General features: G+C 37.5%; 1 pseudogene; it reads left to right on the top strand.

Annotated features, from left to right (window-relative positions):
- Positions 1 to 743: 743 nt before the first annotated feature.
- Positions 744 to 1,208, top strand: LOC114048266 (annotated as a pseudogene).
- Positions 1,209 to 14,904: the final 13,696 nt, after the last annotated feature.

Raw genomic sequence — 14,904 nt, 5'->3', positions numbered from 1 at the left:
AGAAAGGAGGAACAGAGGGAATGAAATAAAACATGGGGTGGAGGGGGCAGTGGAGCGTGTGAAGTGTTCCACTAAGTCTGAGGGAAAGAGCTCAGCATACAGCTGGGGCCAGTTCTGTACTTTCAAAAATTACTTGGGGGGCAGCTAGGTGGCACAGTGGATAGAGCACCAGCCTTGAAGTCAGGAGGACCTGAGTTCAAATGTGACCTCAGACCAAAAATACTTGACACTTACTAGTTGTGTGACCCTGGGCAAGTCACTTAACCCCAGTTGCCTAAAAAAAAAAGTTACTTAGGGTAGACATCTAGGCTGCCAAACTGTGAATTGTCCACTGTGGGAGGAGGCTGAGACACTTTGAGATCCAACATCAGGGAAACCACCACGAGAAAGGAGAGAGTCAGAAAGTGAGAAAGGGTTATATCATGGAATCTCATCTCTTCTTCTACTATGCTTTTTCTTTTGGTGATCTCATCAACTCCCATAATTTCAATAATTATCTCAGGTATCAGTTGCCTTATCTAATGACCAAGGTATTATAATTCTTTCAAGTAGATTAAGGAACTTTTTCCACACATTATTGTGGGGCATTAGAAAAACTCTTTAATACTTCCTTTAAAAAAGCATTGTTTGAGTTGCAGCTAAGAAGTAAAACCTTTGGCTGGAGGTGGGGCTCCCCAGCCAGCTAGTGTCTCGGAGGATGAGGTGAAGCCTCCCACCCCTAAGCCTGAGAAAAGAAGCAGGAAATGGCAGATGAGGTGCTCTTGCTTCTCCACAAGGACATGGTGACCAGCATCTACAAGTCTGAAGATGAGGGGGAGGTGGAAAATGGAAGATGCACTGCTAAGCTGGAGAGCATGGGTTTAATAGTGGGACAAGGATCAATAGAAAGGTTTACAAAGGACACTGAAAGGTTCAAGGATGATTTAGATATCATGAAGTTCCTTTGCAAAGATTTTTGGACCACTGTTTTCAAGAAATAAATTGATAATCTAAGGACAAATCATCAGGGCATCCATGTGCTTCAAGACAACAGATTTTGACTACTGACTCAGATGCCTGCAAGAACAGTATTGAGATCATGTATTAGGGTATTTAGCATTTACATGAAAGCTTTATCAGCTTACCAAATTTAGGCATAAAAAGTATTGTGATAGCTGAAGTGTCTAATGCCAGCATGTAAATTTCAAGTGACGATGCAGAAGATGTAGCATGTAGTCAAATGCTTCTATAATGTGAAGATATTAAATTATTCATGTATAAAGAAAAAAAATAAAGAAGCATGATATGATGAAGAAGCATAATCTGGTTAGATATAATTAGTTAGGTGAATTTGCATTCAACCCATTAGATTCAAACAATAAAGTTCCAGGGTAGAGTTCTATAGTTAAGTGCAGGCCCACACAACCTGCAGCCTCAGGCACTAAGGATTTTGGGAGGCCAAGAAAAATGTAGATGAAAACAACAGCAGGTAGTGCAGGCCTGGCTAAGTGGATACTCTCTTCCTGTCTACCGCCCCCTTCCCCCTCCCCATGGTCTCTGGAGAATCATAGCATCTATAGAAAAGCCACTTCCATTCTCCATAATAGTAGTGAATGCTTTTGCTGAATGTATACCTATTTTATGTTTTGCTTAATACTGATGATCAGAGGCTCGTTAAAGTAAGTAATCTCTGTGGTTGTATTTACAAGGAATATTTTATGATCTTAATATATGCATTGAAGACATCTTGTTAAGGCTTCATTTTGTTCTACTTAATTGAATGCTTTCTCATAATTAAATAGCAGATGCTTGTAAAAAAAATCATGCCTATGAATGTGCCTCTGAGATCTACTTATATGGCCCTAAAACCTCTTGTGAACTCAAGTCTTAAATGTCTTAATTGCTTTTAGACATTTTGAACTGGATGTTCTTTAGACATCTTAAACTCAACATGTTTAAACTGAACTCAATTTTTTTCCCCAAAAATCTCTCCTCTCTTCCTAACTTCTTTATTACTGTTGAGAATACTACCATCCTCCCATTCCCAAAGACTAGCAACCTACGTATCATTCTCAACAACTCAATTCACTTTTATCCTTCATGACTGGAAAAGCAGCTGTCGAATCCTATCTTCTGCCTTCTAAATATCGATTGTATGTATCTCCTTCTCTCCTCTGAATCTGCAACTGCTTTGGGCGGTCCCTCATTGTCTTATACCTGGACTACTGCTATAGCCTGTGGGCTGGTCTCTCTACCTCAAATCTCTTACCACTCCAATCCATCTTCTATTCAGTCATCAAATTGATCTTCCTAAAATGGAGGTCTAACAATATCATCACACTTCATCTACCATAGTTAATAAAATATAGTGGTTCTCTGTTACCTCCAGAATCAAATATAAAATCCTTTGTTCACCTTTCAAAACTCTTCATAAGGACCCTCTTGCTTTCCTAACTGCCTTATACTTTACTCCCTACCCCCCAATACTCTTCAATTCTGTAACACTGATCTCATTGCTCTAATTCCTCACTCATGACACTTCATCTCCCAACTCCAAGTAAAGTTTCCCATTCAGCTGCTTTCATGGACTTTATATTCTCCAGAAATTCATTCCTGCAAGATGAAATCAACTCTGAAACTCCCTTCTCCTCAATCTGTGGCCCCTTCCTCCCTCTGATTGGTGTGGGTTCCTTCTCCCAGGTCCTCCACCTTAAATGGCACCCATGGCAGCGACCACATCATTTCCCATGTGCAGAATTTCATCATGGGTAACTGCCTGCTACAATACCCAATCTTCAACTTTTTATATGGTGTCTTCTCCTATTAGAGTGAACTTTTTGAGGGTAGGGACTGGCTTATGCCTTTCCTTAAATGTATAAACTGTAGCTTAGTAGCCCCTGAAGTTGTACTTCTCAATGATCATCACAGAGTAGATACAAATAGCTCTTAGAAAAGCAATTTACTAAGATGGCATAGTAAAGACAATGGCTATGAAATATTCTCTCATCCTCCCCTCCCCAGACAAAAAGAAAATCTGCAATGTATGCACTACATCATAGGGAAGAGTAGACATGCCTTTAGTGTATGATTGTAGTAAGATTCACACATAAAAAGCACATACATGTGTAATATAAATCACAATAAGTTCAAAAAATTGAAGAGAAGGGGATCAAATATTTTAATAACTGAAGGAGAACTTTTAAAAAAAACCAGGGAGAGTGGATATCATAAAAGATAATATATATGATCTCAATTAAATGAAATTGAAAAGGTTTTTGCAGGAAAAGAATAAATGCATATGTGAGAAGAAGGGAAACTAGTGATTGGAAAAATATTTGCATTAATATATCTGATATGGGTCTGACATCCAAAATATTCAGATGTTAAGTGTGTGTATCTGTGCATGTGTGTATCTGTGTGTATGTGCATGTGCAGAAAAAAGAGAGAGAAAGAGCATTTTTTATTTAACAATTTGATTTTCAAAGTACTTTACATGTGTTATCTTATTTGATCTTCACCCTAAGAGGTAGATGCTATTGTGAACCCCATTTTACAGATTAGGAAGCTGAGAGTGATATACACAAATATATAAGACCAAGAGCAATTCCTCAATATATAAACATTCAAAGAATACAAATATGTAGTTATTAAAAGAATTACAAACTACATTTAAGTGAAAAATTTCTACAAATCACTAATAATAAAAGAAATGCAAATCAAAACAACTCTAAGGTTTCCTACTATACCCAACAAATTGTCAAAGATAACAAAAGATGGAAAGAGTCAATTATGGAGGGACTATAAAAAGACAGGTGTTCTATGGTGGCTGTTGTCCTTTGTTCTCAAAGAGGACCAAAATGACATCACTATGTTGGAGTCAAGGTACAGTGTGTCTGATTGTGACTGATCAAACCAGAACAATCTTAGAAGGCTCTAACACAGGTCAAGCACAAATAGTCCATGTAAACATTTGGAATTTGGAGTGAAGATATCTCTAAATTCTGCTTCTCTCATAGAGCACATCTCCTTCTTTGATGCAGGCATGTGATGCTACGTGCCAGTGTCTCCCATGTCATTCAATCAATTCCAAAATTCTTCACAGAGACCTTGAGAGAGTTCTTGTATTGCATCTTCTGATCTCCATGTGAGTGCTTGCCTTGTGTGAGTTCTCCATGAAACAGTCTTTTGTTTTCTGTTTTTTTTGCAAGGCAATTGGGATTAAGTGACTTGCCCACGGTCACACAGTTAATAAGTGTCAAGTATCTGGTCTGAGTTCACATTTGAACTCAGATCCTCCTGACTCCAGGGCTGGTGCTCTATCCACTGCGCCACCTAGCTGTCCCTCATGAAATAGTCTTTTAGGCAAATGTGCATTTGGCATTTGAACAACTTGGGCCAGCTCATCAGAGTTGGTGTCTCTGCAATAGAATTTGAATGCTTGGCAGTTTAGCTCAAGAAAGGACCTCAGTGTCCAGTATGTTATCTTTTTTTTTTCTTTTTTTTTTTTTTTTGCTTAGGCAGTTGGGGTTAACACAGCTAGTAAGTGTCAAGTGTTTGGTCTGAGGCCAAACTTGAACTCAGGTCCTCCTGACTTCAGGGCTGGAGCTTTATCCACTGCGCCACCTAGCTGCCCCCCAGTATGTTATCTTGCCAGCTGATCTTCAGAATCTTTTTAAGATAAATCAAATGGAACTGATTCAGTTTCCTGGCATGGTGCTGGCATACTGTCCAGGTTTTACAGATATACAGCCATGAGGTCAGCATAATGACTCTGGAGACTTTCAGTTTGGTAGGCAGTCTAATATTTCTTCTTTCCCACACTCCTTTGGAGCCTCCCAAACACTGAGCTAGCTCTGGCAATGCAAGCATCAACCTCATCATCTATGTGGACTTCACTGGAAAGTATACTGACAAGGTTAGTACATCTCAGTCTCAGAGGCTGCATTTAACACACAATCATCTGTGAACAAAAACATTATGCACCAACTCTCCCTCCACTTTAGTTTTGGCTTGTAGCCTTTTCAAATTAAATAATTTAACATCAGTTCAGCAGCTAATCTTGATGTCATTTTCATCCTTGTTGAAGACATCTCACAACACTGTTGAAAATATCATGCTAAAAAACATGGGGGCAAACACACAGCCCTGTTTGACTCTGCTGGTGATTAGGAAAGAGGGAGAGCATAATCTATTATTCAGAACCTGGGCAAGCAAGCCATCATAAAACTGATGTACAATACTGATGAACTTCTCTAGGCACCTAAATTTTGCCACAATTTTGTACAGACCTGTGTTCTGCTCCTGGCTTTTCTCCTGGAGTTATTGGGCAGCAAACACCATATTAACCATTCCTCAGTTCTTTCTGAAACCACACTGTTTCTCAGGTAGATAATCATCTTCCAGGTCAGTCTATTAAGGAGGACACTGGCAATTATCTTGCCAGCAATGACCAGGAAAGAGACCTCCCATAATTGTCAAAGGACAATCTATTTCCTTTACCTTTATAAAGATGGGCAATGGAGGCATCCTTGAACTCTTGGGGGATAACCTCTTGCCATATAACCCAGAAAATTTCAGTCAGCTTTTGTCTGAGCAGTGGACGCCCTGCCTTGTAAATCTCAGCTGGAATAGAATCAGCACCAGGCTCTTTGCCACACAAGGGGAGCCTAATGGCATTCAAAACCTCTTCTTCAGTTGGAAGTTTGGCTAGAGAGGAACTGACTTTAACCTGAGGTATAAGGTCAATGGCTTCAGCATTGATTGATGATAGTCTGTTGAGAACATTATGGAAATGTTCAGTCCATTTCTCCAGGAATATGTCCTTATCAATAATCAATGTGGCTCCCTCAGAGCTGAGAAGTTGAGATGTACCATAAGTCTTTGGCCCATAAATAGACTTCAGGGCATCATAAAAGTGCGTTAAGTTGTTACTATCAGCATAAAACTGAATTTCATCTGCCTTCTTACTGAGCCAAAAATCCTGAATCTCTCTAAGCTTCACTTGCATTTTACTTTTGACGGTGTTCTTTGCCTTCTCTGAGACAAACTATCATACTGGCAAACCCTGTGGCATTCTCATTTTTCATTTAGAAGCTCCTGAATTTCCCCATCATTTTCATCAAACCAATCTTGATGTTTGCAAGTGTTCTGACTCAGATGAACAAATGAGGCACGCCAAATCTCTGAAAGCTGCCTGCCCCTTTTCTGCTCCACTGTTGCCAACTCTGTGTTGGCTCAGCTTTCCCTCCAAGTCAGCAACAAACTTCACACTCGGAGAAGTGCACTAATTTGTTGACATTAAGTCATCTGGTAGTTGTCTTGCCTTGGGACTGCAGTTTTTGTTGAATGTGAACATTTAGCTTGGAGACAGTAAGTCTATGATCAGTCCACTCAGTACCACATATCACTTTAATCACTCTTACATCCTGTCTATCTCTTCTTACAATGATATAGTCTATTAAATGTCAATATATGCTGCATCCACAAAGTTTTATTATGTTTAGGTAAATGGAAGATAGTGATGAGTAGGTCATGAGATGCACAAATCTTTAATAGTAAGTGACTGTTGCTGTTGCTGCTTCTAACTCCTTCCTTCCAAGGACTCCCTGCCATGCCTGATAGTCTGTGCCCTCTCTTGCATTAAATTATAATTGCATAAAACTATAAGTGTATCTTCTTTTGGAACATTTATGATGAGGGTCTCCAGGTGTAGAACGTGTTTAGGGAAGATGAGTACCTCTGGTATCAGGGCTGCTGAGCCCTTTTCAGGACTGCTTTCTACCTTTGATGTCTACCTGATTCATCTAACTCTCACTGATGGCTCCAAGAAGCTATAGCATGCACAGCTGCCACAACCCAGTAACCATTTCAGTAGACAGGCTAAATCAGATTGAGGGTAACCAAAGGATCATGAACCCTTTGGTGAGTTAGGGGGATGTCTACCCCAAGCATGTGAAGACTTCCCCCAGACTAATGGGCATATAAGAATAATTTGTTCCAACAGCCGTGAAGGCAACTAAAGCAGGTGATGTGGGGCACTTAGAGTTTGCTTAGACATTGAAGATGACAGAGTCATCCACTACATCCTAAGCCATCATCAGTCATCTTGACCTTGTCTTGACTCTGATTACTCTGGAAGAAAGAGTGAGGCCAATGACCACACAACTCTGCCTCACTTAAATCCAATTTATGCATGAATCAAAATACATCACCTATACCCATGCCATTTTACCGTTTTTTATCTACCTCAAAGTCCTGTGGCAACAGGGAAGTGATGAAGCTCCCAGGTACTGGGAGCTGTAGGCACAACCCTACACACAAGTGGCCCAGTCCATAGGGTTGTCTTCCCACTGGACTGCAGTAGCAGTGGGATTCGGCAGCCTTCTGGGTGTCTGAGCAGCCTCTTTGAAAGACTATATTGCTTACCTCCTGGCAGGAGGAAAGGGCTAGAAAAGGTGCCCTAAAAACTGTCTGCTTCACCTAACGTTGGCCTATTTACCCAACAGGCAGGGATCCCACCCTGTGGTCAAAACAGACAAAAAAATGTACAAAGACTTTTGCAAAGATGATTCCACTCACCATCTGTACGTGGAATATCCACACACTTATGGACAACACAAAATCCAGTAGACCTGAAACACAAAGAGCTCTTGTGGCAAGAAAACTCAACAGGTATCACATCCAAATAGCATTCCTCAGTCAAACAAGGCTGGCAAATGAAGGCCAACTTACCAAAGTTGGAGCTGCATACACATTTTTCTGGAATGGTAGCAATGAAGGGGAGTGCCATGAAGCTGGTGTAAGTTTTGCAATCAAAATTAATCTAGTCAACAAGCTTATATTTCTTGACAACATAATTGCCACTTGTAGGAAAGTTCCATGTCATCATCATCAATGCATAATCTCCCATCATAATGAACCCTGATGAGGTCAAAGAAAATTTGATGAAGACAGGTATTCTAATGTATTGTTGGATGAAAATGGATTCAAACATTCTATAAATGAATTTGGAATTTTGTAAGAATAGTCAGTTAACAAACATGTATTAATTACTTACTATGTCATGGGAATATAAAGAAAGGAAAAAGACCGTATCTTCTCTCAAGGAGTTCATGGTCTAATGGGAAAGACAATATATAAACAAGTATGTACAATCAAGATATATAGGATAAATTGGAGAAAAATCAACAGAAGTAAGGTACTAGATAGTACAGTGAAAATTGATTAATTTTTTGATCCAGGGATACCACTGCCAGGCATATGTACTAAGGATGTTAAAAATAGAAGGACAGGTCCCATATACATCAAAATATTTAGGAAAACACTTTTTATATGAGTAGACAATTAGAAAAAAATTACCTATAGATTGGAGAACAATTAAGTTGTGTTCAGTAGAATATTATTGCATTTTAAGAAGCAACAAACATGAGAATAACAAAATCATATAAACTAATGCTGAACCAGGAAAATAATGTACAGAATAACATCAAATAACATCAAAAAATAAAAATGAACACTTTGTAATTATAATGACCAAACTTTGTAATTATAATGATAAAAATGAGAAAATGTGCTTTCTTTTCTGTTGGAAAGGCAAGGTCCTATGAATGTGAAATATTACATATACTATCAGAAATGCTTTGAACTGTTGGGTGTTTTTTTTTTCAATTGTTTCCCCCCCACCTTTTTTCTTTTAATTTTTGTCTTGATGAATAGTCTCCTGAGAGGATACATTTAGAAGGTGAAAGAAAAATGACATTATTTTTTTAAATTAAAAATATAAAAAGGTACCATTTTTAATTAACATTTTTTAAAATCATCTAAAATTCTACTATATGATATCTTTTTTTTTGCCATGAATAGCAGAAAATAAAAGAAAAATATACCATCCTAAGTGAAGTTCTAAATCTGTGTTTCCTCCACTTAAACTATTGATCATTAATTAAACCAGAATAGATTCAGTTTGGGTAAAAACTGGACTTGTGTTCTTTAAAAAGATAATAAACTCCTCCAGAGCAGGGTCTGTGTTATATTAATCTTTGTATTTCACATGGGAGAAATTTAATTTTTTTTGTAAAAGCTATAAATATTTTATAGCATTTGATCACTAAGCACATTTCATAAGCAGTGGTTCATTAATTTGGTAGTAGGTATTTGCTGTGTACTATATTATATTATAAATTCTTGGTAATGATTAGTGACTCCATATTTATGACAGCATTTTTAGAAGACTGTGTAACCTTTGAAAACTTTATAGGCTAATAAAAAAGGATATTATTAAAATACTTTGTGAAGTTACAATAGTAGATCATACATTGACCTTAATAACTTTATTTTCCTGCATTCAATAAGATGGAAGTAATCCTAAGAGAGGCAGAAAATATAGGTCATGGCTTTGATTATGCTATCTGAAGCAATTCTTGGTAATAATCAGTCACTACCCTTTATATCAGCCTTCCCCCTTGGCCAAACTCTTCTTTTTCCATTTTATTTCATCTTCTTTTTTTCTCTTCCTCCTCCCTTGTTTATGCATTAAGCTTGTCAATTATATGCCCATTGTATTCTATTAATTGTCAAACTATATTTAGAGTGTAATAATTGATCCTTGAAATCACATTTTAGGGCATAGATTATCTGTAAACATCCAGAGGAAGGAGATAAGGATAGTGAAGGACTTTGAGAATATGCCCTATGATCAACTGAAAGAATTGAGAGTATTTAACCTGGAGGAGGAAAAACAAGTTTAGGAGGAATTTATGTCTTCAAGTATTTGAAGGACTCTCACATAGAAAGTGAACAAAATAGGATTAGTAGGTGGAAGTTCCAGAAGCAGATTTAGAAGTGAGGCAAAAAGGGGCAGCTAGGTAGCACAGTGGATAGAACAGCAGCCCTGGAGTCAGGAGAACCTGAGTTCAAATCCAGCCTCAGACACTTGGCATTTACTATTTGTGTGACGCCAGGCAAGTCATTTGACCCCGATGCAAATAAATCTACCTAATAACTTAGAAACAGAAAAAAAAATGGAATAAGATTCCACAAGATGGAGTGGAATCTTCCTTGCTGACATTTTTCAAGTGAAGGTTGGATGACTAGTTTACAAGTATTTTGTGACTTCTCATTTGGAAACAGATTGGGATAGCCTCTGAGAGAGGGGGAATTATGAGATAATGTTATTCTATTGAGAATAGCAATAATAATAGTTTAGGCCAACTGGTGGTATTCATAGTTGGGGTGTGAGTCATTATACTTTAACACTGGTTCTCATGGATTTAAATCTTATAAATATTATGTGACGAGGGACTGGTTAATGAGAGGCCAAGGCGTGTAAGCATGTACACTGTGCTAGACCAGATGAAATCCCCATTATGGATTTTGGAGCATGACAGGTATTCTAGGACTATTTCTAATCTTTATATTGCATGACTTTAGGTTGTCTGCTAAGCCAGGACTGAAATTGCATACAAAGCACTCCCAGAGAGGCAATTTGGTCTTTTCCCTCACTGGTTGTGTTTGAATGAGGAGGCAATGACTACTATAGGTCTTTAGGTATGGACAGTGCCAATGGCCAGGTTGACATAAAGCCACGAGTACATGGTCCGCTATTGTTTGTTCCTATTGTATCTAATCTTTCTTGCCCAATGCCTAGGAGTATTGGAGATGGAAAAAACTATGCTGCAACCTAGTGGTTTTCAAAAGATTAGGAGATGAAGGTACAGGAACTAGAGTCCATGCCAAAGTTTTTGGACAGTTGATCCAGGTGAAGAATGACCAGTTTGTTCTAGTGGATTGATAGCAATTAAGAGCCAACAGCTCATCCAACAGAGAAGCTGCATTCAGAAGTAAATTTAGTGGAATGAATGCTTTTTTAGTCACTACATTAAATTTGAGCTCGTGCTCCTCAGAGACTAAGGTGGTATAGGGGAGAGTGTATACTTAGGTATTAGAGAAATGCTTTTGTAATTCTTGTTATGTCTTTCAAACAAACATTCCTTTATTTAAAAAAAAGTTGATGTTAATTGGTTAAATATTGTCGGGGTGCTAATCACTAGGTCAATCAATAATATAAGAGCATATCTGATGATTAATGTTAGGAAGATTATATCAGAATGGAAGTTGGAGTTAATAGCACTTGAAAGACATCCCAAGTAGAAGACTTGGACCTAAAGGATAATATAATATTATATTATATATGATATAAAATATATACTATAATGTTATATATTATAATATATATAATAAACATATTAGAGGATCAAGAAAGAAATTACTTTTCAGATATATGTAATGGGGAATAGCTCATGACCAAGCAAGGAATGGATGGAGAGGATTATAGAAAATAAAACAGGCAATCTTGATTACATAAAATTTTAAAAGTTTTGTGCACACCAGTGCTAATAAAATTAGAAGGAAACAAGGTAACTAGGGGAAAAAAAATCTTTGTAGGAAGATTCTTTTATATGTGTCCATTTCAAAGACATGCAAAAATTTTATTCAAATTTATAACAAACCCATTCTGTAATTAACAAATGGTGAAAAGTTATCAATAAGGACTTTTCAAAGGAAAAAAAAATCTAAGCTATTGATAGTTATATGAAAAAATGCTCCAAAACACTAATAATTCAAGAAATACAAATTAAAACATGAGTTAGGCTAAGATGTCAGAAAAGGAAAATGAAAAATGCTTTCTGGGATGTGGGAAAATAGATACACTAATGCAGTGCTGGTGGAACTGTGAACTAGTCTAACCCTTCTGGAGAACAGAGTCCGTCATAGTAAGGTATTCAGTATACAAAGTAGATCAGGTTTAGGACAGTTATTTTCTCCACTGCAAAAGAAATACTTAAAACACAAAAGACCCATAAGCAATCTTGGATAAATATTTAAAACATGATATAGAAACCTAAATCCTGTTGTACTCTCCTAAAAGGTTTTTATTTAAAATATGAAACACTTTGTGGAATGGTTGAATAAGTATTTCACCTTCACCTCAGTTCTGTACCTTCCCCCAAAACACTACTTAAGGTGAGTTTCTGGCAAGTGAGAGTATGATTTGAACTCAACTACTGGTGGTGGTCATTTTCTACTCCCGAAAGCATTGTATTAACTTTAGGCAGCACTTCCGACAAAGAGGCCAAAACCCACTAGAGAACCTGAACTCCAGCAGTAACTACCAATTTCAAAAAAAGTCATCTGTCAGTATTGCTATTATGTCACAGTCTGACTAGTTTTAAAGACTCAGCTTATTCCTGCTAAGCAAAGTATGAAAGGAGGCTCCTTCCAGTCATGTGGTAGAAAAATGCAGGATGCAGGATATTAGAAGATTTGGGCACTCCCAGGGCAAGCCCCTTACAAAACTAATAGAAAATTTTACTCAATTACACAGATTACCATTGAGATCAAAATAATTAAGATTAAAAGATACATTGTAAAGTGCCAATTAAATGTAAATTAAATGTAAAACATTTTTTCATATGACTATAGATAGCTTTAATTTATTCATCTGAAAACTGCCTGTTTTAAAACATTGGTATAGGGTGTGAGATGTTGGTGTACACCTAGTTTCTGTCATATTATTTTCTAGTCTTCCCAGTAGTTTTTGTCAAATAGTGAGTTCTTATCCCAGAAGTTGGAGTCTTTGGGTTTACCAAACAATAGATTACTAATGTACTCATTGAGTACTGTGTCTTGTGTACCTAACCTATTCCACTGATCCACTACTCTATTTCTTAGCCAGTACCAAATAATTTTGATGTTCCCACTTTGAAAGTTTGTACTCTCAAGGAGACTTTATTCTATTATGGGAAGAAAATATGTACTCAGATAGTTGAATATATAATATATGCCAAGTAAATACAAAATAACTGTGGGGTGATATTAACAATGTTAGGGATCTGGAAGGGCCTAATACAAGAGATGGCACTTGAACTGATCACGGAATTAAGTAAGTTAGGGATGCTAAGAGGGAAAGGGGAGGAGGGTGACAATTCCAGGAATGGAAACAGGAAGAAAGATCACATGCAAGGAACAGCTTGTGGGCCAGTTTATTTGAAAAGTAGAATGAGTAAATCTGAGTAATGTGAAAAAAAAAATCTGGAAAGGTGGGTTGAAGTCAAATTGTGAAGGGATTGAAATAATAGGTTAAGGAGTTTCTATTTTATCTTAGAAGCAATGAAGAAACCAATTAAGCTTTTTGAACAGAAGAGTGACTTAGGTGTGTACTTTAGGAATAACAGCTTGGTAGCTATGTAGAAGACAGATTGGAGAGGGTAGACGTTTAAAGGTAGCAGTACCGATTAGAAGCTATTTCAGATAGCTGAGGTATGTGGTGATAAGGGAGAACAAGAGTAGTGAGTGTGAGTGAAGAGAAGGGAATGAATACAAGACATAGTGAGGTAGAAATGATAAAATTTGGCAACTGATAATTTATGATTAGTGTGGAATTATGATTTTTATATTAATCTATGTGATATGTGTAATGAATATACTAATAATTTAGAATTCTCAAGAATTGCTTTTTTTCAGCTTGTGAGTCAGAGCTCACAATGCAGCTTAAAATGATCAATCAGACTTTGACAAGGCTTACAATCACTGGCATCCTTGTGCTTGTGTACCTGAAGTGAATCCAGTCAAAGATTATAGAACCTGTTCCCTTCAGAGAACTCTGCTCTTGCGACTGACCCCTCCAAGTCACAACCCCTGAAGACTAGAATCCAGAATTGTAGTAGTCTTCCATTTGTGGGAAACTGTGGGAAACACTCTGGCCCTGGAAACCACTGTTTGTAATCCACCTCCCTCCCTCCCTTCCCATTGTGATTTACATATATAATCTCTGTCTTGGCTTTAGCAAGGTGGAATTCTGATCAGAAGAATTCCTGATTTGCCAATCTATTTCTCATAATGAAACTAATTGAATGGCTACCTGATTACCGGTTCTTTGTAGCCCACTGTTTCATCCTTCTCAGGTTAGAGACTAGCTCAGTGAAATCCTGTTTACAATAGAGTGAAGAGTCTATGATGAAACAGGGTCACTAGAAATACAATTGTGAAACAAAGTAACAAAGTATTGTGGTGCCTTCACTGAAATAGAGAAATTAGGAAGAAGGATGGATTTAGGGAGATATCCTTTTACATAAATTGAGTACGAAGTGTTTATGAGACATCCACATAACAATGTTCATCGTGCAGTTTGGAGGCATAAATCTTTAGCTCAAGAAAGAGATGAGGACAGGATATGTAAATCTAGAAGACATTTGTATAGAGTTGTTAACTGATTCCATGAAGTCATCAAGAGAAGGTATAAAAAAAGAAAAGAGAACCCAAGACATGATTTACACTGAAGCATATGGAACAAGAAATAGATTTTAATCTAATAAAGGAGGTTGAGGATGATGAGGCAAGGAGAGAGAAGAGAGAAGAACAGAAAAGAGAAATGCCATGAAACACCAGAGAGAAGATAAGATGGGGGGGTGGTAGTCAACAGGATCAAGAGCTGCAGGGAGGTCAAAGAAGTATGAGGATTAAAAAAAAGACCATTGTATGTAGTAGTTGAGATTGAAATAGTTGAAATTTTGGATGGAGCATTTTCAGTTAAGAGCCAGGCTTGGGTGGCAGATAGCATTAATGAGAGGAGAGTAAGCAATTAAGGAGTCTATTCACTCAACTAGAATTTATTAAGCACATTCTCTGTGCCAGCACTGGTTTTGATGGCTTTTTTTTTTCTCTAGGAGTTTGGTTGTGACTGGGAGGGTAGATAGAGAAATACAACTTGCCAGTAACAAGGCCACGAGAAGAGTGTATTTGCTGTAGGAATTATATCTCCACAAACGCAACTAACTGTAAGAAATTAGCGCTGGCCGGGGGTCCTAAGAGGTTGTGAATTGTCTGGGTTCGCTCTGCTTGTAGGTGTCCTAACCCAAGTCTTCCATC

Source organism: Vombatus ursinus, unplaced genomic scaffold, assembly GCF_900497805.2.
Source record: "Vombatus ursinus unplaced genomic scaffold, bare-nosed wombat genome assembly UNPS02014792.1, whole genome shotgun sequence".
Classification (NCBI taxonomy): domain Eukaryota; kingdom Metazoa; phylum Chordata; class Mammalia; order Diprotodontia; family Vombatidae; genus Vombatus; species Vombatus ursinus.
Note: the sequence above shows the minus strand (reverse complement) of the source record. Positions and strands in the feature narration are given on the sequence as shown.